Raw genomic sequence first — 23,130 nt, 5'->3', positions numbered from 1 at the left:
TCTGTCTCTCTCTCTCACTCACTCATCTATCTATAGAGATTGGTACCTCTTTCTACATCGTCCCATCCGGACGTTCCTGCTTCCCGTGCCTTAGTTATCCCGAGGTCTAAGTCTGATTGGTACTTATTCATCATTCAACCATTTGAACCCTTGTCACCTGACCATTGGTCCGACAGTGGTAGAGATCTCACCTTCCATTCGGGAGGTTGTTGCTTGATTCGCGGCCAATGGTTTTCCCCATTCTATGTAGAAGAGGATGGCTATTATTGTAACAACCAGACATTTGTGTCTGTCTCTCTCTCTCTTTCACTCACTCACTCATCTATCTATAATGATTGGTACCTCTTTCTACATCATCCCATCCGGACGTTCCTGTTTCCCGCGCCTTAGTAATCCCGAGGTCTTGGTCTGATTGGTACTTATTCCTCGTTCATCCACTTGATACCCTTGTCACCTGAGCATTGGTCCTACAGTGGTAGAGATCTCAGCTGCCACGCAGGAATTCATTGCTCGATTCGCGGCCAATGGTTTTCCCCGTTCTATATAGAACAGGATGGCAAATAATTGCAAAAACCAGACATTTGTGTCTGTCTCTCTCTCTCACTCACTCATCTATCTAAAAAGATTGGTACCTCTTTCTACATCGTCCCATCCGGACGTTCCTGTTTCCCGTGCCTTAGTTATCCCGAGGTCTGGGTCTGATTGGTACTTTTTCCTCCTTCTGCATAGACGACGATGACTGCATCGTGCCATCCAGAGGTTCGTCTGTGCCTCATTGGCTCGTGTTGGCTGCATCATTCATGTTTTATGGGTTAAAGTTCTGATTGGTACTTATTCCTCCTTCAGCCGGTTCAAACACTTGTCACCTGAGCATTGGTCCTACAGTGGTAGAGATCTCACCTGCCACTCGGGAGGTGTCTGCTTGATTCGCGGCCAATGGTTTTCCCCGTTCTATATAGTAGAGGATGGCAAATAATTGCTACAACCAGACATTTGTGTCTGTCTCACTCACTCACTCATCTATCCAATTATCTTTAATGATTAGTACTTCTTTCCCATTCAACCACTTAAGATTTTCATAACCTGAGCATTGGTTGTTCAGTGGTAGAATTCTCGGCTGCCACGCGGGAGGCCTGCGTTCGATTCCCGACCAATGCATTTTCCTCGTTCTGCAAAGAAGACAATGATTACATCGTCCCATCCGGACGTTACTGTAACCCGTGACTTAGTAATCCCGAGATCTAAGTCTCATCGGTACTTATTCCTCTTTCATCCACTTGAAACCCTTGTCACCTGAGCATTTGTGCTACAGTGGTAGAGATCTCACCATCCACTCGGGAGGTTGTTGCTTGATTCGAGGCCAATGTTTATCCTCGATCTATATAGAAGAGGATGGCTATTATTGTAACAACCAGACATTTGTGTCTGTCTCTCTCTCTCTTTCACTCACTCACTCATCTATCTATAATGATTGGTACTTCTTTCTACTTCATCCCATCTGGACGTTCCTGATACCCGCGCCTTAGTAATCCTGAGGTCTGGGTCTGATTGGTACTTTTTCCTCCTTCTGCATAGACGACGATGACTGCATCGTGCCATCCAGAGTTTCGTCTGTGCCTCATTGGCTCGTGTTGGCTGCATCATTCATGTTTAATGGGTTAAAGTTCTGATTGGTACTTATTCCTCGTTCAGCCGGTTCAAACACTTATCACCTGAGAATTGGTCCTACAGTGGTAGAGATCTCACCTGCCACTCGGGAGGTGTCTGCTTGATTCGCGGCCAATGGTTTTCTCCGTTCTATATAGAAGAGGTTAGCTATTATTGTAACAACCAGACATTTGTCTCTCTCTCTCTGTCACTCACTCACTCATCTATCTATAATGATTGTTACTTATTCCTTGTTCAACTACTCGAAACCCTTGTCACCTGAGCATTGGTCCTACAGACGTAGAGGCCTCACCTGCCACTCGGGAGGCCTTTGCTTGATTCGCGGCCAATGGTTTTCCTCGTTCTATATAGTAGAGGATGGCAAATCATTGCAACAACCAGACATTTGTGTCTGTCTCTCTCTCTCTCTCACTTACTCTGTCATCTATTTATAATGATTGGTACTTCTTTCTACTTCGTCCCATCTGGACGTTCCTGATACCCGCGCCTTTGTAATCCTGAGGTCTGGGTCTGATTGGTACTTTTTCCACCTTCTGCATAGACGATAATGACTGCATCGTGCCATCCAGAGGTTCGTCTGTGCCTCATTGGCTCATGTTGGCTGAATCATTCATGTTTTATGGGTTAAAGTTCTGATTGGTACTTATTCCTCCTTCAGCCGGTTCAAACACCTATCACCTGAGAATTGGTCCTACAGTGGTAGAGATCTCACCTGCCACTCAGAGGTGTCTGCTTGATTCGTGGCCAATTTTTTTCTCCGTTCTATATAGAAGAGGATGGGAATTATTGTAACAACCAGACATTTGTGTCTGTCTCTCTCTCTCTCTTTCACTCACTCACTCATCTATCTATAATGATTGGTACTTCTTTCTACATCATCCCATCCGGACGTTACTGTAACCTGTGACTTAGTAATCCCGAGATCTAAGTCTCATCGTTACTTATTCCTCGTTCATCCACTTGAAACCCTTGTCACCTGACCATTGGTCCGACAGTGGTAGAGATCTCACCTTCCACTAGGGAGGTTGTTGCTTGATTCGCGGCCAATGGTTTTCCCCATTCTATGTAGAAGAGGATGGCTATTATTGTAACAACCAGACATTAGTGTCTGTCTCTCTCTCTCTCTTTCACTCACTCACTCATCAATCTATAATGATTGGTACTTCTTTCTACATCATCCCATCCGGACGTTCCTGTTTCCTGCGCCTTAGTAATCCCGAGGTCATGGTCTGATTGGTACTTATTCATCGTTCAACCATTTCAAACCCTTGTCACCTGACCATTGGTCCAACAGTGGTAGAGATCTCACCTTCCACTCGGGAGGTTGTTGCTTGATTCGCGGCCAATGGTTTTCCCCATTCTATGTAGAAGAGGATGGCTATTATTGTAACAACCAGACATTTGTGTCTGTCTCTCTCTCTCTCTCACTCACTCATCTATCTGTAAAGATTGGTACCTCTTTCTACATCGTCCCATCCAGACGTTCCTGTTTCCCGTGCCCTAGTTATCCCGAGGTCTGGGTATGATTGGAACTTATTCCTCGTTCATCCACTTGAAACCCTTGTCACCTGAGCATTTGTGCTACAGTGGTAGATATCTCACCTTCCACTCGGGAGGTTGTTGCTTGATTCGCGGCCAATGGTTATCCCCGATCTATATAGAAGAGGATGGCTATTATTGTAACAACCACACATTTGTGTCTGTCTCTCTCTCTCACTCACTCATCTATCTATAAAGATTGGTACCTCTTTCTACATCGTCCCATCCGGACGTTCCTGTTTCCCGCGCCTTAGTAATCCCGAGGTCTTGGTCTGATTGGTACTTATTCCTCGTTCATCCACTTGATACCCTTGTCACCTGAGCATTGGTCCTACAGTGGTAGAGATCTCAGCTGCCACGCAGGAATTCATTGCTCGATTCGCGGCCATTGGTTTTCCCCCTTCTATATAGAACAGGATGGCAAATAATTGCAACAACCAGACATTTGTGTCTGTCTCTCTCTCTCACTCACTCATCTATCTATAAAGATTGGTACCTCTTTCTACATCGTCCCATCCGGACGTTCCTGTTTCCCGTGCCTTAGTTATCCCGAGGTCTGGGTCTGATTGGTACTTTTTCCGCCTTCTGCATAGACGATGATGACTGCATCGTGCCATCCAGAGGTTCGTCTGTGCCTCATTGGCTCGTGTTGGCTGCATCATTCATGTTTTATGGGTTAAAGTTCTGATTGGTACTTATTCCTCCTTCAGCCGGTTCAAACACTTGTCACCTGAGCATTGGTCCTACAGTGGTAGAGATCTCACCTGCCACTCGGGAGGTGTCTGCTTGATTCGCGGCCAATGGTTTTCCCCGTTCTATATAGTAGAGGATGGCAAATAATTGCTACAACCAGACATTTGTGTCTGTCTCACTCACTCACTCATCTATCCAATTATCTTTAATGATTAGTACTTCTTTCCCATTCAACCACTTAAGATTTTCATAACCTGAGCATTGGTTGTTCAGTGGTAGAATTCTCGCCTGCCACGCGGGAGGCCCGGGTTCGATTCCCGGCCAATGCATTTTCCTCGTTCTGCAAAGAAGACAATGATTACATCGTCCCATACGGGCGTTACTGTAACCCTGATTTAGTAATCCCGAGATCTAAGTTTCATCGGTACTTATTCCTCGTTCATCCACTTGAAACCCTTGTCGCCTGAGCATTGGTTCGACAGTGGTAGAGATCTCACCTGCCACTCGGGAGGTTGTTGCTTCATTAGCGGCCAATGGTTTTCCCCATTCTATGTACAAGAGGATGGCCATTATTGTAACAACCAGACATTTGTGTCTGTCTCTCTCTCTCACTCACTCATCTATCTATAAAGATTGGTACCTCTTTCTATATCGTCCCATCCGGACGTTCCTGTTTCCAGTGCCTTAGTTATCCCGAGGTCTGGGTATGATTGGAACTTATTCCTCTTTCTTCCACTTGAAACCCTTGTCACCTGAGCATTGGTCCGACAGTGGTAGCGATCTCACCTACCACTCGGGAGGTTGTTGCTTGATTCGCGGACAATGGTTATCCCCGATCTATATAGAAGAGGATGGCTATTATTGTAACAACCAGACATTTGTGTCTGTCTCTCTCTCTCACTAACTCAGTCATCTATCTATAATGATTGGTACTTCTTTCTACTTCGTCCCATCTGGACGTTCCTGATACCCGCGCCTTAGTAATCCTGAGGTCTAAGTCTGATTGGTACTTATTCATCGTTCAACCATTTGAAACCCTTGTCACCTGACCATTGGTCCGACAGTGGTAGAGATCTCACCTTCCACTAGGGAGGTTTTGCTTGATTCGCGGCCAATGGTTTTCCCCATTCTATGTAGAAGAGGATGGCTATTATTGTAACAACCAGACATTTGTGTCTGTCTCTCTCTCTCTTTCACTCACTCACTCATCTATCTATAATGATTGTTACTTATTCCTTGTTCAACTACTCGAAACCCTTGTCACCTGAGCATTGGTCCTACAGACGTAGAGACCTCACCTGCCACTCGGGAGGCCTTTACTTGATTCGCGGCCAATGGTTTTCCTCGTTCTATATAGTAGAGGATGGCAAATAATTGCAACAACCAGACATTTGTGTCTGTCTCACTCAGTCACTCATCTATCCTATTATCTATAATGATTAGTACTTCTTTCCCATTCAACCACTTAAGATTTTCATAACCTGAGCATTGGTTGTTCAGTGGTAGAATTCTCGCCTGCCACGCGGGAGGCCCAGGTTCGATTCCCGGCCAATGCATTTTCCTCGTTCTGCAAAGACGACAATGATTACATCGTCCCATACGGGCGTTACTGTAACCCTGACTTAGTAATCCCGAGATCTAAGTCTCATCGGTACTTATTCCTCGTTCATCCACTTGAAACCCTTGTCACCTGAGCATTGGTCCGACAGTGGTAGAGATCTCACCTGCCACTCGGGAGGTTGTTGCTTAATTCGCGGCCAATGGTTTTCCAAATTGTATGTAGAAGAGGATGGCTATTATTGTAACAACCAGACATTTGTGTCTGTCTCTCTCTCTCTTTCACTCACTCACTCATCAATCTATAATGATTGGTACTTCTTTCTACATCATCCCATCCGGACGTTCCTGTTTCCTGCGCCTTAGTAATCCCGAGGTCATGGTCTGATTGGTACTTATTCATCGTTCAACCATTTCAAACCCTTGTCACCTGACCATTGGTCCAACAGTGGTAGAGATCTCACCTTCCACTCGGGAGGTTGTTGCTTGATTCGCGGCCAATGATTTTCTCCATTCTATGTAGAAGAGGATGGCTATTATTGTAACAACCAGACATTTGTGTCTGTCTCTCTCTCTCTCTCACTCACTCATCTATCTGTAAAGATTGGTACCTCTTTCTACATCGTCCCATCAAGACGTTCCTTTTTCCCCTGCCCTAGTTATCCCGAGGTCTGGGTATGATTGGAACTTATTCCTCTTTCAACCATTTGAAACCCATGTCACCTGAGCATTGGTCCCACAGTGGTAGAGATCTCAGCTGCCACTCGGGAATTCATTGCTTGATTCGCGGCCAATGGTTTTCCCCGTTCTATATAGAACAGGATGGCAAATAATTGCAACAACCAGACATTTGTGTCTGTCTCTCTCTCTCACTCACTCATCTATCTATAAAGATTGGTACCTCTTTCTACATCATCCCATACATACGTTCCTGTTTCCCGCGCCTTAGTAATCCCGAGGTCTTGGTCTGATTGGTACTTATTCCTTGTTCAACTACTCGAAACCCTTGTCACCTGAGCATTGGTCCTACAGACGTACAGGCCTCACCTGCCACTCGGGAGGCCTTTGCTTGATTCGCGGCCAATGGTTTTCCTCGTTCTATATAGAAGAGGATGGCAAATCATTGCAACAACCAGACATTTGTGTCTGTCTCTCTCTTTCTCTCTCACTTACTCTGTCATCAATTTATAATGATTGGTACTTCTTTCTACTTCGTCCCATCTGGACGTTCCTGATACCCGCGCCTTTGTAATCCTGAGGTCTGGGTCTGATTGGAACTTTTTCCTCCTTCTGCATAGACGATGATGACTGCATCGTGCCATCCAGAGGTTCGTCTGTGCGTCATTGGCTCGTGTTGGCTGAATCATTCATGTTTTATGGGTTAAAGTTCTGATTGGTATTTATTCCTCCTTCAGCCGGTTCAAACACCTATCACCTGAGAATTGGTCCTACAGTGGTAGAGATCTCACCTGCCACTCGGAGGTGTCTGCTTGATTCGTGGCCAATTTTTTTCTCCGTTCTATATAGAAGAGGATGGGAATTATTGTAACAACCAGACATTTGTGTCTGTCTCTCTCTCTCTCTCTTTCACTCACTCACTCATCTATCTATAATGATTGGTACTTCTTTCTACATCATCCCATCCGGACGTTACTGTAACCTGTGACTTAGTAATCCCGAGATCTAAGTCTCATCGTTACTTATTCCTCGTTCATCCACTTGAAACCCTTGTCACCTGAGCATTGGTCCGACAGTGGTAGAGATCTCACCTGCCACTCGGGAGGTTGTTGCTTAATTCGCGGCCAATGGTTTTCCAAATTGTATGTAGAAGAGGATGGCTATTATTGTAACAACCAGACATTTGTGTCTGTCTCTCTCTCTCTTTCACTCACTCACTCATCAATCTATAATGATTGGTACTTCTTTCTACATCATCCCATCCGGACGTTCCTGTTTCCTGCGCCTTAGTAATCCCGAGGTCATGGTCTGATTGGTACTTATTCATCGTTCAACCATTTCAAACCCTTGTCACCTGACCATTGGTCCAACAGTGGTAGAGATCTCACCTTCCACTCGGGAGGTTGTTGCTTGATTCGCGGCCAATGATTTTCCCCATTCTATGTAGAAGAGGATGGCTATTATTGTAACAACCAGACATTTGTGTCTGTCTCTCTCTCTCTCTCACTCACTCATCTATCTGTAAAGATTGGTACCTCTTTCTACATCGTCCCATCAAGACGTTCCTTTTTCCCCTGCCCTAGTTATCCCGAGGTCTGGGTATGATTGGAACTTATTCCTCTTTCAACCATTTGAAACCCATGTCACCTGAGCATTGGTCCCACAGTGGTAGAGATCTCAGCTGCCACTCGGGAATTCATTGCTTGATTCGCGGCCAATGGTTTTCCCCGTTCTATATAGAACAGGATGGCAAATAATTGCAACAACCAGACATTTGTGTCTGTCTCTCTCTCTCACTCACTCATCTATCTATAAAGATTGGTACCTCTTTCTACATCATCCCATACATACGTTCCTGTTTCCCGCGCCTTAGTAATCCCGAGGTCTTGGTCTGATTGGTACTTATTCCTTGTTCAACTACTCGAAACCCTTGTCACCTGAGCATTGGTCCTACAGACGTACAGGCCTCACCTGCCACTCGGGAGGCCTTTGCTTGATTCGCGGCCAATGGTTTTCCTCGTTCTATATAGAAGAGGATGGCAAATCATTGCAACAACCAGACATTTGTGTCTGTCTCTCTCTTTCTCTCTCACTTACTCTGTCATCAATTTATAATGATTGGTACTTCTTTCTACTTCGTCCCATCTGGACGTTCCTGATACCCGCGCCTTTGTAATCCTGAGGTCTGGGTCTGATTGGAACTTTTTCCTCCTTCTGCATAGACGATGATGACTGCATCGTGCCATCCAGAGGTTCGTCTGTGCGTCATTGGCTCGTGTTGGCTGAATCATTCATGTTTTATGGGTTAAAGTTCTGATTGGTATTTATTCCTCCTTCAGCCGGTTCAAACACCTATCACCTGAGAATTGGTCCTACAGTGGTAGAGATCTCACCTGCCACTCGGAGGTGTCTGCTTGATTCGTGGCCAATTTTTTTCTCCGTTCTATATAGAAGAGGATGGGAATTATTGTAACAACCAGACATTTGTGTCTGTCTCTCTCTCTCTCTCTTTCACTCACTCACTCATCTATCTATAATGATTGGTACTTCTTTCTACATCATCCCATCCGGACGTTACTGTAACCTGTGACTTAGTAATCCCGAGATCTAAGTCTCATCGTTACTTATTCCTCGTTCATCCACTTGAAACCCTTGTCACCTGAGCATTGGTCCGACAGTGGTAGAGATCTCACCTGCCACTCGGGAGGTTGTTGCTTAATTCGCGGCCAATGGTTTTCCAAATTGTATGTAGAAGAGGATGGCTATTATTGTAACAACCAGACATTTGTGTCTGTCTCTCTCTCTCTTTCACTCACTCACTCATCAATCTATAATGATTGGTACTTCTTTCTACATCATCCCATCCGGACGTTCCTGTTTCCTGCGCCTTAGTAATCCCGAGGTCATGGTCTGATTGGTACTTATTCATCGTTCAACCATTTCAAACCCTTGTCACCTGACCATTGGTCCAACAGTGGTAGAGATCTCACCTTCCACTCGGGAGGTTGTTGCTTGATTCGCGGCCAATGATTTTCCCCATTCTATGTAGAAGAGGATGGCTATTATTGTAACAACCAGACATTTGTGTCTGTCTCTCTCTCTCTCTCACTCACTCATCTATCTGTAAAGATTGGTACCTCTTTCTACATCGTCCCATCAAGACGTTCCTTTTTCCCCTGCCCTAGTTATCCCGAGGTCTGGGTATGATTGGAACTTATTCCTCTTTCAACCATTTGAAACCCATGTCACCTGAGCATTGGTCCCACAGTGGTAGAGATCTCAGCTGCCACTCGGGAATTCATTGCTTGATTCGCGGCCAATGGTTTTCCCCGTTCTATATAGAACAGTAGGCAAATAATTGCAACAACCAGACATTTGTGTCTGTCTCTCTCTCTCACTCACTCATCTATCTATAAAGATTGGTACCTCTTTCTACATCATCCCATACATACGTTCCTGTTTCCCGCGCCTTAGTAATCCCGAGGTCTTGGTCTGATTGGTACTTATTCCTTGTTCAACTACTCGAAACCCTTGTCACCTGAGCATTGGTCCTACAGACGTAGAGGCCTCACCTGCCACTCGGGAGGCCTTTGCTTGATTCGCGGACAATGGTTATCCCCGATCTATATAGAAGAGGATGGCTATTATTGTAACAACCAGACATTTGTGTCTGTCTCTCTCTCTCACTAACTCAGTCATCTATTTATAATGATTGGTACTTCTTTCTACTTCGTCCCATCTGGACGTTCCTGATACCCGCGCCTTAGTAATCCTGAGGTCTAAGTCTGATTGGTACTTATTCATCGTTCAACCATTTGAAACCCTTGTCACCTGACCATTGGTCCGACAGTGGTAGAGATCTCACCTTCCACTAGGGAGGTTGTTGCTTGACTCGCGGCCAATGGTTTTCCCCATTCTATGTAGAAGAGGATGGCTATTATTGTAACAACCAGACATTTGTGTCTGTCTCTCTCTCTCACTCACTCATCTATCTATAAAGATTGGTACCTCTTTCTACATCGTCCCATCCGGACGTTCCTGTTTCCAGTGCCTTAGTTATCCCGAGGTCTGGGTATGATTGGAACTTATTCCTCTTTCATCCTCTTGAAACCCTTGTCACCTGAGCATTGGTCCGCCAGTGGTAGCGATCTCACCGGCCACTCGGGAGGTTGTTGCTTGATTCGCGGACAATGGTTATCCCCGATCTATATAGAAGAGGATGGCTATTATTGTAACAACCAGACATTTGTGTCTGTCTCTCTCTCTCACTAACTCAGTCATCTATTTATAATGATTGGTACTTCTTTCTACTTCGTCCCATCTGGACGTTCCTGATACCCGCGCCTTAGTAATCCTGAGGTCTAAGTCTGATTGGTACTTATTCATCGTTCAACCATTTGAAACCCTTGTCACCTGACCATTGGTCCGACAGTGGTAGAGATCTCACCTTCCACTAGGGAGGTTGTTGCTTGATTCGCGGCCAATGGTTTTCCCCATTCTATGTAGAAGAGGATGGCTATTATTGTAACAACCAGACATTTGTGTCTGTCTCTCTCTCTCACTCACTCATCTATCTATAGAGATTGGTACCTCTTTCTACATCGTCCCATCCGGACGTTCCTGTTTCCCGTGCCTTAGTTATCCCGAGGTCTAAGTCTGATTGGTACTTATTCATCGTTCAACCATTTGAAACCCTTGTCACCTGACCATTGGTCCGACAGTGGTAGAGATCTCAGCTGCCACGCAGGAATTCATTGCTCGATTCGCGGCCAATGGTTTTCCCCGTTCTATATAGAACAGGATGGCAAATTATTGCAACAACCAGACATTTGTGTCTGTCTCTCTCTCTCACTCACTCATCTATCTAAAAAGATTGGTACCTCTTTCTACATCGTCCCATCCGGACGTTCCTGTTTCCCGTGCATAAGTTATCCCGAGGTCTGGGTCTGATTGGTACTTTTTCCTCCTTCTGCATAGACGACGATGACTGCATCGTGCCATCCAGAGGTTCGTCTGTGCCTCATTGGCTCGTGTTGGCTGCATCATTCATGTTTTATGGGTTAAAGTTCTGATTGGTACTTATTCCTCCTTCAGCCGGTTCAAACACTTGTCACCTGAGCATTGGTCCTACAGTGGTAGAGATCTCACCTGCCACTCGGAGGTGTCTGCTTGATTCGTGACCAATTTTTTTCTCCATTCTATATAGAAGAGGATGGGAATTATTGTAACAACCAGACATTTGTGTCTGTTTCTCTCTCTCTCTTTCACTCACTCACTCATCTATCTATAATGATTGGTACTTCTTTCTACATCATCCCATCCAGACGTTACTGTAACCTGTGACTTAGTAATCCCGAGATCTAAGTCTCATCGTTACTTATTCCTCGTTCATCCACTTGAAACCCTTGTCACCTGAGCATTTGTGCTACAGTGGTAGATATCTCACCTTCCACTCGGGAGGTTGTTGCTTGATTCGCGGCCAATGGTTTTCCCCATTCTATGTAGAAGAGGATGGCTATTATTGTAACAACCAGACATTTGTGTCTGTCTCTCTCTCTCACTCACTCATCTATCTATAAAGATTGGTACCTCTTTCTACATCGTCCCATCCGGACGTTCCTGTTTCCCGTGCCCTAGTTATCCCGAGGTCATGGTCTGATTGGTACTTATTCATCGTTCAACCATTTCAAACCCTTGTCACCTGACCATTGGTCCAACAGTGGTAGAGATCTCACCTTCCACTCGGGAGGTTGTTGCTTGATTCGCGGCCAATGGTTTTCCCCATTCTATGTAGAAGAGGATGGCTATTATTGTAACAACCAGACATTTGTGTCTGTCTCTCTCTCTCTCTCACTCACTCATCTATCTGTAAAGATTGGTACCTCTTTCTACATCGTCCCATCCAGATGTTCCTGTTTCCCGTGCCCTAGTTATCCCGAGGTCTGGGTATGATTGGAACTTATTCCTCGTTCATCCACTTGAAACCCTTGTCACCTGAGCATTTGTGCTACAGTGGTAGATATCTCACCTTCCACTCGGGAGGTTGTTGCTTGATTCGCGGCCAATGGTTATCCCCGATCTATATAGAAGAGGATGGCTATTATTGTAACAACCACACATTTGTGTCTGTCTCTCTCTCTCACTCACTCATCTATCTATAAAGATTGGTACCTCTTTCTACATCGTCCCATCCGGACGTTCCTCTTTCCCGTGCCTTAGTTATCCCGAGGTCTGGGTCTGATTGGTACTTTTTCCTCCTTCTGCATAGACGATGATGACTGCATCGTGCCATCCAGAGGTTCGTCTGTGCCTCATTGGCTCGTGTTGGCTGCATCATTCATGTTTTATGGGTTAAAGTTCTGATTGGTACTTATTCCTCCTTCAGCCGGTTCAAACATTTGTCACCTGAGCATTGGTCCTACAGTGGTAGAGATCTCACCTGCCACTCGGGAGGTGTCTGCTTGATTCGCGGCCAATGGTTTTCCCCGTTCTATATAGTAGAGGATGGCAAATAATTGCTACAACCAGACATTTGTGTCTGTCTCACTCACTCACTCATCTATCCAATTATCGTTAATGATTAGTACTTCTTTCCCATTCAACCACTTAAGATTTTCATAACCTGAGCATTGGTTGTTCAGTGGTAGAATTCTCGCCTGCCACGCGGAAAGCCCGGGTTCGATTCCCGGCCAATGCATTTTCCTCGTTCTGCAAAGACGACAATGATTACATCGTCCCATACAGGCGTTACTGTAACCCTGACTTAGTAATCCCGAGATCTAAGTCTCATCGGTACTTATTCCTCGTTCATCCACTTGAAACCCTTGTCACCTGAGCATTGGTCCGACAGTGGTAGAGATCTCACCTGCCACTCGGGAGGTTGTTGCTTCATTCGATGCCAATGGTTTTCCCCATTCTATGTAGAAGAGGATGGCTATTATTGTAACAACCAGACATTTGTGTCTGTCTCTCTCTCTCACTCACTCATCTATCTATAGAGATTGGTACCTCTTTCTACATCGTCCCATCCGGACGTTCCTGTTTCCCGTGCCTTAGTTATCCCGAGGTCTAAGTCTGATTGGTACTTATTCATCGTTCATCCACTTGAAACCCTTGTCACCTGAGCATTTGTGCTACAGTGGTAGATATCTCACCTTCCACTCGGGAGGTTGTTGCTTGATTCGCGGCCAATGGTTATCCCCGATCTATATAGAAGAGGATGGCTATTATTGTAACAACCACACATTTGTGTCTGTCTCTCTCTCTCACTCACTCATCTATCTATAAAGATTGGTACCTCTTTCTACATCGTCCCATCCGGACGTTCCTGTTTCCCGCGCCTTAGTAATCCCGAGGTCTTGGTCTGATTGGTACTTATTCCTCGTTCATCCACTTGATACCCTTGTCACCTGAGCATTGGTCCTACAGTGGTACAGATCTCAGCTGCCACGCAAGAATTCATTGCTCGATTCGCGGCCAATGGTTTTCCCCGTTCTATATAGAACAGGATGGCAAATTATTGCAACAACCAGACATTTGTGTCTGTCTCTCTCTCTCACTCACTCATCTATCTATAAAGATTGGTACCTCTTTCTACATCGTCCCATCCGGACGTTCCTGTTTCCCGTGCCTTAGTTATCCCGAGGTCTGGGTCTGATTGGTACTTTTTCCTCCTTCTGCATAGACGATGATGACTGCATCGTGCCATCCAGAGGTTCGTCTGTGCCTCATTGGCTCGTGTTGGCTGCATCATTCATGTTTTATGGGTTAAAGTTCTGATTGGTACTTATTCCTCCTTCAGCCGGTTCAAACATTTGTCACCTGAGCATTGGTCCTACAGTGGTAGAGATCTCACCTGCCACTCGGGAGGTGTCTGCTTGATTCGCGGCCAATGGTTTTCCCCGTTCTATATAGTAGAGGATGGCAAATATTTGCTACAACCAGACATTTGTGTCTGTCTCACTCACTCACTCATCTATCCAATTATCTTTAATGATTAGTACTTCTTTCCCATTCAACCACTTAAGATTTTCATAACCTGAGCATTGGTTGTTCAGTGGTAGAATTCTCGCCTGCCACGCGGGAGGCCCGGGTTCGATTCCCGGCCAATGCATTTTCCTCGTTCTGCAAAGAAGACTGATTACATCGTCCCATCCGGACGTTCCTGTTTCCAGTGCCTTAGTTATCCCGAGGTCTGGGTATGATTGGAACTTATTCCTCTTTCATCCTCTTGAAACCCTTGTCACCTGAGCATTGGTCCGCCAGTGGTAGCGATCTCACCGGCCACTCGGGAGGTTGTTGCTTGATTCGCGGACAATGGTTATCCCCGATCTATATAGAAGAGGATGGCTATTATTGTAACAACCAGACATTTGTGTCTGTCTCTCTCTCTCACTAACTCAGTCATCTATTTATAATGATTGGTACTTCTTTCTACTTCGTCCCATCTGGACGTTCCTGATACCCGCGCCTTAGTAATCCTGAGGTCTAAGTCTGATTGGTACTTATTCATCGTTCAACCATTTGAAACCCTTGTCACCTGACCATTGGTCCGACAGTGGTAGAGATCTCACCTTCCACTAGGGAGGTTGTTGCTTGATTCGCGGCCAATGGTTTTCCCCATTCTATGTAGAAGAGGATGGCTATTATTGTAACAACCAGACATTTGTGTCTGTCTCTCTCCCTCACTCACTCATCTATCTATAGAGATTGGTACCTCTTTCTACATCGTCCCATCAGGACGTTCCTGTTTCCCGTGCCTTAGTTATCCCGAGGTCTAAGTCTGATTGGTACTTATTCATCGTTCAACCATTTGAAACCCTTGTCACCTGACCATTGGTCCGACAGTGGTAGAGATCTCAGCTGCCACGCAGGAATTCATTGCTCGATTCGCGGCCAATGGTTTTCCCCGTTCTATATAGAACAGGATGGCAAATTATTGCAACAACCAGACATTTGTGTCTGTCTCTCTCTCTCACTCACTCATCTATCTATAAAGATTGGTACCTCTTTCTACATCGTCCCATCCGGACGTTCCTCTTTCCCGTGCCTTAGTTATCCCGAGGTCTGGGTCTGATTGGTACTTTTTCCTCCTTCTGCATAGACGATGATGACTGCATCGTGCCATCCAGAGGTTCGTCTGTGCCTCATTGGCTCGTGTTGGCTGCATCATTCATGTTTTATGGGTTAAAGTTCTGATTGGTACTTATTCCTCCTTCAGCCGGTTCAAACATTTGTCACCTGAGCATTGGTCCTACAGTGGTAGAGATCTCACCTGCCACTCGGGAGGTGTCTGCTTGATTCGCGGCCAATGGTTTTCCCCGTTCTATATAGTAGAGGATGGCAAATAATTGCTACAACCAGACATTTGTGTCTGTCTCACTCACTCACTCATCTATCCAATTATCGTTAATGATTAGTACTTCTTTCCCATTCAACCACTTAAGATTTTCATAACCTGAGCATTGGTTGTTCAGTGGTAGAATTCTCGCCTGCCACGCGGAAAGCCCGGGTTCGATTCCCGGCCAATGCATTTTCCTCGTTCTGCAAAGAAGACAATGATTACATCGTCCCATACAGGCGTTACTGTAACCCTGACTTAGTAATCCCGAGATCTAAGTCTCATCGGTACTTATTCCTCGTTCATCCACTTGAAACCCTTGTCACCTGAGCATTGGTCCGACAGTGGTAGAGATCTCACCTGCCACTCGGGAGGTTGTTGCTTCATTCGATGCCAATGGTTTTCCCCATTCTATGTAGAAGAGGATGGCTATTATTGTAACAACCAGACATTTGTGTCTGTCTCTCTCTCTCACTCACTCATCTATCTATAAAGATTGGTACCTCTTTCTACATCGTCCCATCCGGACGTTCCTGTTTCCCGTGCCTTAGTTATCCCGAGGTCTAAGTCTGATTGGTACTTATTCATCGTTCATCCACTTGAAACCCTTGTCACCTGAGCATTTGTGCTACAGTGGTAGATATCTCACCTTCCACTCGGGAGGTTGTTGCTTGATTCGCGGCCAATGGTTATCCCCGATCTATATAGAAGAGGATGGCTATTATTGTAACAACCACACATTTGTGTCTGTCTCTCTCTCTCACTCACTCATCTATCTATAAAGATTGGTACCTCTTTCTACATCGTCCCATCCGGACGTTCCTGTTTCCCGCGCCTTAGTAATCCCGAGGTCTTGGTCTGATTGGTACTTATTCCTCGTTCATCCACTTGATACCCTTGTCACCTGAGCATTGGTCCTACAGTGGTAGAGATCTCAGCTGCCACGCAAGAATTCATTGCTCGATTCGCGGCCAATGGTTTTCCCCGTTCTATATAGAACAGGATGGCAAATTATTGCAACAACCAGACATTTGTGTCTGTCTCTCTCTCTCACTCACTCATCTATCTATAAAGATTGGTACCTCTTTCTACATCGTCCCATCCGGACGTTCCTGTTTCCCGTGCCTTAGTTATCCCGAGGTCTGGGTCTGATTGGTACTTTTATCTCCTTCTGCATAGACGATGATGACTGCATCGTGCCATCCAGAGGTTCGTCTGTGCCTCATTGGCTCGTGTTGGCTGCATCATTCATGTTTTATGGGTTAAAGTTCTGATTGGTACTTATTCCTCCTTCAGCCGGTTCAAACATTTGTCACCTGAGCATTGGTCCTACAGTGGTAGAGATCTCACCTGCCACTCGGGAGGTGTCTGCTTGATTCGCGGCCAATGGTTTTCCCCGTTCTATATAGTAGAGGATGGCAAATATTTGCTACAACCAGACATTTGTGTCTGTCTCACTCACTCACTCATCTATCCAATTATCTTTAATGATTAGTACTTCTTTCCCATTCAACCACTTAAGATTTTCATAACCTGAGCATTGGTTGTTCAGTGGTAGAATTCTCGCCTGCCACGCGGGAGGCCCGGGTTCGATTCCCGGCCAATGCATTTTCCTCGTTCTGCAAAGAAGACTGATTACATCGTCCCATCCGGACGTTCCTGTTTCCAGTGCCTTAGTTATCCCGAGGTCTGGGTATGATTGGAACTTATTCCTCTTTCATCCTCTTGAAACCCTTGTCACCTGAGCATTGGTCCGCCAGTGGTAGCGATCTCACCGGCCACTCGGGAGGTTGTTGCTTGATTCGCGGACAATGGTTATCCCCGATCTATATAGAAGAGGATGGCTATTATTGTAACAACCAGACATTTGTGTCTGTCTCTCTCTCTCACTAACTCAGTCATCTATTTATAATGATTGGTACTTCTTTCTACTTCGTCCCATCTGGACGTTCCTGATACCCGCGCCTTAGTAATCCTGAGGTCTAAGTCTGATTGGTACTTATTCATCGTTCAACCATTTGCATTCCTTGTCACCTGACCATTGGTCCGACAGTGGTAGAGATCTCACCTTCCACTAGGGAGGTTGTTGCTTGATTCGCGGCCAATGGTTTTCCCCATTCTATGTAGAAGAGGATGGCTATTATTGTAACAACCAGACATTTGTGTCTGTCTCTCTCTCTCACTCACTCATCTATCTATAGAGATTGGTACCTCTTTCTACATCGTCCCATCTTGCCGTTCCTGTTTCCCGTGCCTTAGTTATCCCGAGGTCTAAGTCTGATTGGTACTTATTCATCGTTCAACCATTTGAAACCCTTGTCACCTGACCATTGGTCCGATAGTGGTAGAGATCTCAGCTGCCACGCAGGAATTCATTGCTCGATTCGCGGCCAATGGTTTTCCCCGTTCTATATAGAACAGGATGGCAAATTATTGCAACAACCAGACATTTGTGTCTGTCTCTCTCTCTCACTCACTCATCTATCTAAAAAGATTGGTACCTCTTTCTACATCGTCCCATCCGGACGTTCCTGTTTCCCGTGCATAAGTTATCCCGAGGTCTGGGTCTGATTGGTACTTTTTCCTCCTTCTGCATAGACGACGATGACTGCATCGTGCCATCCAGAGGTTCGTCTGTGCCTCATTGGCTCGTGTTGGCTGCATCATTCATGTTTTATGGGTTAAAGTTCTGATTGGTACTTATTCCTCCTTCAGCCGGTTCAAACACTTGTCACCTGAGCATTGGTCCTACAGTGGTAGAGATCTCACCTGCCACTCGGAGGTGTCTGCTTGATTCGTGGCCAATTTTTTTCTCCATTCTATATAGAAGAGGATGGGAATTATTGTAACAACCAGACATTTGTGTCTGTTTCTCTCTCTCTCTTTCACTCACTCACTCATCTATCTATAATGATTGGTACTTCTTTCTACATCATCCCATCCGGACGTTACTGTAACCTGTGACTTAGTAATCCCGAGATCTAAGTCTCATCGTTACTTATTCCTCGTTCATCCACTTGAAACCCTTGTCACCTGAGCATTTGTGCTACAGTGGTAGATATCTCACCTTCCACTCGGGAGGTTGTTGCTTGATTCGCGGCCAATGGTTTTCCCCATTCTATGTAGAAGAGGATGGCTATTATTGTAACAACCAGACATTTGTGTCTGTCTCTCTCTCTCACTCACTCATCTATCTATAAAGATTGGTACCTCTTTCTACATCGTCCCATCCGGACGTTCCTGTTTCCAGTGCCTTAGTTATCCCTAGGTCTGGGTATGATTGGAACTTATTCCTCTTTCATCCTCTTGAAACCCTTGTCACCTGAGCATTGGTCCGCCAGTGGTAGCGATCTCACCGGCCACTCGGGAGGTTGTTGCTTGATTCGCGGACAATGGTTATCCCCGATCTATATAGAAGAGGATGGCTATTATTGTAACAACCAGACATTTGTGTCTGTCTCTCTCTCTCACTAACTCAGTCATCTATTTATAATGATTGGTACTTCTTTCTACTTCGTCCCATCTGGACGTTCCTGATACCCGCGCCTTAGTAATCCTGAGGTCTAAGTCTGATTGGTACTTATTCATCGTTCAACCATTTGAAACCCTTGTCACCTGACCATTGGTCCGACAGTGGTAGAGATCTCACCTTCCACTAGGGAGGTTGTTGCTTGATTCGCGGCCAATGGTTTTCCCCATTCTATGTAGAAGAGGATGGCTATTATTGTAACAACCATACATTTGTGTCTGTCTCTCTCTCTCACTCACTCATCTATCTATAGAGATTGGTACCTCTTTCTACATCGTCCCATCCGGACGTTCCTGTTTCCCGTGCCTTAGTTATCCCGAGGTCTAAGTCTGATTGGTACTTATTCATCGTTCAACCATTTGAAACCCTTGTCACCTGACCATTGGTCCGACAGTGGTAGAGATCTCACCTTCCACTCGGGAGGTTGTTGCTTGATTCGCGGCCAATGGTTATCCCCGATCTATATAGAAGAGGATGGCTATTATTGTAACAACCACACATTTGTGTCTGTCTCTCTCTCTCACTCACTCATCTATCTATAAAGATTGGTACCTCTTTCTACATCGTCCCATCCGGACGTTCCTGTTTCCCGCGCCTTAGTAATCCCGAGGTCTTGGTCTGATTGGTACTTATTCCTCGTTCATCCACTTGATACCCTTGTCACCTGAGCATTGGTCCTACAGTGGTAGAGATCTCAGCTGCCACGCAGGAATTCATTGCTCGATTCGCGGCCAATGGTTTTCCCCGTTCTATATAGAACAGGATGGCAAATTATTGCAACAACCAGACATTTGTGTCTGTCTCTCTCTCTCACTCACTCATCTATCTAAAAAGATTGGTACCTCTTTCTACATCGTCCCATCCGGACGTTCCTGTTTCCCGTGCCTTAGTTATCCCGAGGTCTGGGTCTGATTGGTACTTTTTCCTCCTTCTGCATAGACGACGATGACTGCATCGTGCCATCCAGATGTTCGTCTGTGCCTCATTGGCTCGTGTTGGCTGCATCATTCATGTTTTATGGGTTAAAGTTCTGATTGGTACTTATTCCTCCTTCAGCCGGTTCAAACACTTGTCACCTGAGCATTGGTCCTACAGTGGTAGAGATCTCACCTGCCACTCGGGAGGTGTTTGCTTGATTCGCGGCCAATGGTTTTCCCCGTTCTATATAGTAGAGGATGGCAAATAATTGCAACAACCAGACATTTGTGTCTGTCTCACTCACTCACTCATCTATCCTATTATCTATAATGATTAGTACTTCTTTCCCATTCAACCACTTAAAATTTTCATAACCTGAGCATTGGTTGTTCAGTGGTAGAATTCTCGCCTGCCACGCGGGAGGCCCGGGTTCGATTCCCGGCCAATGCATTTTCCTCGTTCTGCAAAGAAGACAATGATTACATCGTCCCATACGGGCGTTACTGTAACCCTGACTTAGTAATCCCGAGATCTAAGTCTCATCGGTGCTTATTCCTCGTTCATCCACTTGAAACCCTTGTCACCTGAGCATTGGTCCGACAGTGGTAGAGATCTCACCTGCCACTCGGGAGGTTGTTGCTTCATTCGCGGCCAATGGTTTTCCCCATTCTATGTAGAAGAGGATGGCTATTATTGTAACAACCAGACATTTGTGTCTGTCTCTCTCTCTCTTTCACTCACTCACTCATCAATCTATAATGATTGGTACTTCTTTCTACATCATCCCATCCGGACGTTCCTGTTTCCTGCGCCTTAGTAATCCCGAGGTCATGGTCTGATTGGTACTTAATCATCGTTCAACCATTTCAAACCCTTGTCACCTGACCATTGGTCCAACAGTGGTAGAGATCTCACCTTCCACTCGGGAGGTTGTTGCTTGATTCGCGGCCAATGGTTTTCCCCATTCTATGTAGAAGAGGATGGCTATTATTGTAACAACCAGACATTTGTGTCTGTCTCTCTCTCTCTCTCACTCACTCATCTATCTGTAAAGATTGGTACCTCTTTCTACATCGTCCCATCCAGACGTTCCTGTTTCCCGTGCCCTAGTTATCCCGAGGTCTGGGTATGATTGGAACTTATTCCTCGTTCATCCACTTGAAACCCTTGTCACCTGAGCATTTGTGCTACAGTGGTAGATATCTCACCTTCCACTCGGGAGGTTGTTGCTTGATTCGCGGCCAATGGTTATCCCCGATCTATATAGAAGAGGATGGCTATTATTGTAACAACCACACATTTGTGTCTCTCTCTCTCACTAACTCAGTCATCTATTTATAATGATTGGTACTTCTTTCTACTTCGTCCCATCTGGACGTTCCTGATACCCGCGCCTTAGTAATCCTGAGGTCTAAGTCTGATTGGTACTTATTCCTCGTTCATCCACTTGATACCCTTGTCACCTGAGCATTGGTCCTACAGTGTTAGAGATCTCACCTTCCACTCGGGAGGTTGTTGCTTGATTCGCGGCCAATGGTTTTCCCCATTCTATGTAGAAGAGGATGGCTATTATTGTAACAACCAGACATTTGTGTCTGTCTCTCTCTCTCACTAACTCAGTCATCTATTTTTAATGATTGGTACTTCTTTCTACTTCGTCCCATCTGGACGTTCCTGATACCCGCGCCTTAGTAATCCTGAGGTCTAAGTCTGATTGGTACTTATTCATCGTTCAACCATTTGAAACCCTTGTCACCTGACCATTGGTCCGACAGTGGTAGAGATCTCACCTTCCACTAGGGAGGTTGTTGCTTGATTCACGGCCAATGGTTTTCCCCATTCTATGTAGAAGAGGATGGCTATTATTGTAACAACCAGACATTTGTGTCTGTCTCTCTCTCTCACTCACTCATCTATCTATAGAGATTGGTACCTCTATCTACATCGTCCCATCCGGCCGTTCCTGTGTCCCGTGCCTTAGTAATCCTGAGGTCTGGGTCTGATTGGTACTTTTTCCTCCTTCTGCATAGACGACGATGACTGCATCGTGCCATCCAGAGGTTCGTCTGTGCCTCATTGGCTCGTGTTGGCTGCATCATTCATGTTTTATGGGTTAAAGTTCTGATTGGTACTTATTCCTCCTTCAGCCGGTTCAAACACTGATCACCTGAGAATTGGTCCTACAGTGGTAGAGATCTCACCTGCCACTCGGGAGGTTGTTGCTTCATTCGCGGCCAATGGTTTTCCCCATTCTATGTAGAAGAGGATGGCTATTATTGTAACAACCAGACATTTGTGTCTGTCTCTCTCTCTCTTTCACTCACTCACTCATCAATCTATAATGATTGGTACTTCTTTCTACATCATCCCATCCGGACGTTCCTGTTTCCTGCGCCTTAGTAATCCCGAGGTCATGGTCTGATTGGTACTTATTCATCGTTCAACCATTTCAAACCCTTGTCACCTGACCATTGGTCCAACAGTGGTAGAGATCTCACCTTCCACTCGGGAGGTTGTTGCTTGATTCGCGGCCAATGGTTTTCCCCATTCTATGTAGAAGAGGATGGCTATTATTGTAACAACCAGACATTTGTGTCTGTCTCTCTCTCTCTCTCACTCACTCATCTATCTGTAAAGATTGGTACCTCTTTCTACATCGTCCCATCCAGACGTTCCTGTTTCCCGTGCCCTAGTTATCCCGAGGTCTGGGTATGATTGGAACTTATTCCTCGTTCATCCACTTGAAACCCTTGTCACCTGAGCATTTGTGCTACAGTGGTAGATATCTCACCTTCCACTCGGGAGGTTGTTGCTTGATTCGCGGCCAATGGTTATCCCCGATCTATATAGAAGAGGATGGCTATTATTGTAACAACCACACATTTGTGTCTGTCTCTCTCTCTCACTCACTCATCTATCTATAAAGATTGGTACCTCTTTCTACATCGTCCCATCCGGACGTTCCTGTTTCCCGTGCCTTAGTAATCCCGAGGTCTTGGTCTGATTGGTACTTATTCCTCGTTCATCCACTTGATACCCTTGTCACCTGAGCATTGGTCCTACAGTGTTAGAGATCTCACCTTCCACTCGGGAGGTTGTTGCTTGATTCGCGGCCAATGGTTTTCCCCATTCTATGTAGAAGAGGATGGCTATTATTGTAACAACCAGACATTTGTGTCTGTCTCTCTCTCTCTTTCACTCACTCACT

At 45.5% G+C, this 23,130-nt stretch overlaps 7 non-coding genes across 7 annotated transcripts; all 7 read left to right on the top strand.

Moving 5' to 3' along the window:
* The first annotated feature begins 4,158 nt into the window (after nucleotides 1-4,158).
* Nucleotides 4,159-4,229, top strand: trnag-gcc (transfer RNA glycine (anticodon GCC)). The gene has a single exon. It is a non-coding gene; the product is annotated as a tRNA-Gly (tRNA).
* A 1,156-nt stretch (nucleotides 4,230-5,385) lies between these two features.
* Nucleotides 5,386-5,456, top strand: trnag-gcc (transfer RNA glycine (anticodon GCC)). Its single transcript has one exon. It is a non-coding gene; the product is annotated as a tRNA-Gly (tRNA).
* A 7,305-nt stretch (nucleotides 5,457-12,761) lies between these two features.
* Nucleotides 12,762-12,832, top strand: trnag-gcc (transfer RNA glycine (anticodon GCC)). Its single transcript has one exon. It is a non-coding gene; the product is annotated as a tRNA-Gly (tRNA).
* A 1,345-nt stretch (nucleotides 12,833-14,177) lies between these two features.
* Nucleotides 14,178-14,248, top strand: trnag-gcc (transfer RNA glycine (anticodon GCC)). Its single transcript has one exon. It is a non-coding gene; the product is annotated as a tRNA-Gly (tRNA).
* A 1,348-nt stretch (nucleotides 14,249-15,596) lies between these two features.
* trnag-gcc (transfer RNA glycine (anticodon GCC)) lies at nucleotides 15,597-15,667 on the top strand. The gene has a single exon. It is a non-coding gene; the product is annotated as a tRNA-Gly (tRNA).
* A 1,345-nt stretch (nucleotides 15,668-17,012) lies between these two features.
* trnag-gcc (transfer RNA glycine (anticodon GCC)) lies at nucleotides 17,013-17,083 on the top strand. Its single transcript has one exon. It is a non-coding gene; the product is annotated as a tRNA-Gly (tRNA).
* A 3,218-nt stretch (nucleotides 17,084-20,301) lies between these two features.
* trnag-gcc (transfer RNA glycine (anticodon GCC)) lies at nucleotides 20,302-20,372 on the top strand. Its single transcript has one exon. It is a non-coding gene; the product is annotated as a tRNA-Gly (tRNA).
* Nucleotides 20,373-23,130: the final 2,758 nt, after the last annotated feature.

This window comes from Amia ocellicauda, chromosome 20 (genome assembly GCF_036373705.1).
Source record: "Amia ocellicauda isolate fAmiCal2 chromosome 20, fAmiCal2.hap1, whole genome shotgun sequence".
Lineage (NCBI taxonomy): Eukaryota > Metazoa > Chordata > Actinopteri > Amiiformes > Amiidae > Amia > Amia ocellicauda.
Note: the sequence above shows the minus strand (reverse complement) of the source record. Positions and strands in the feature narration are given on the sequence as shown.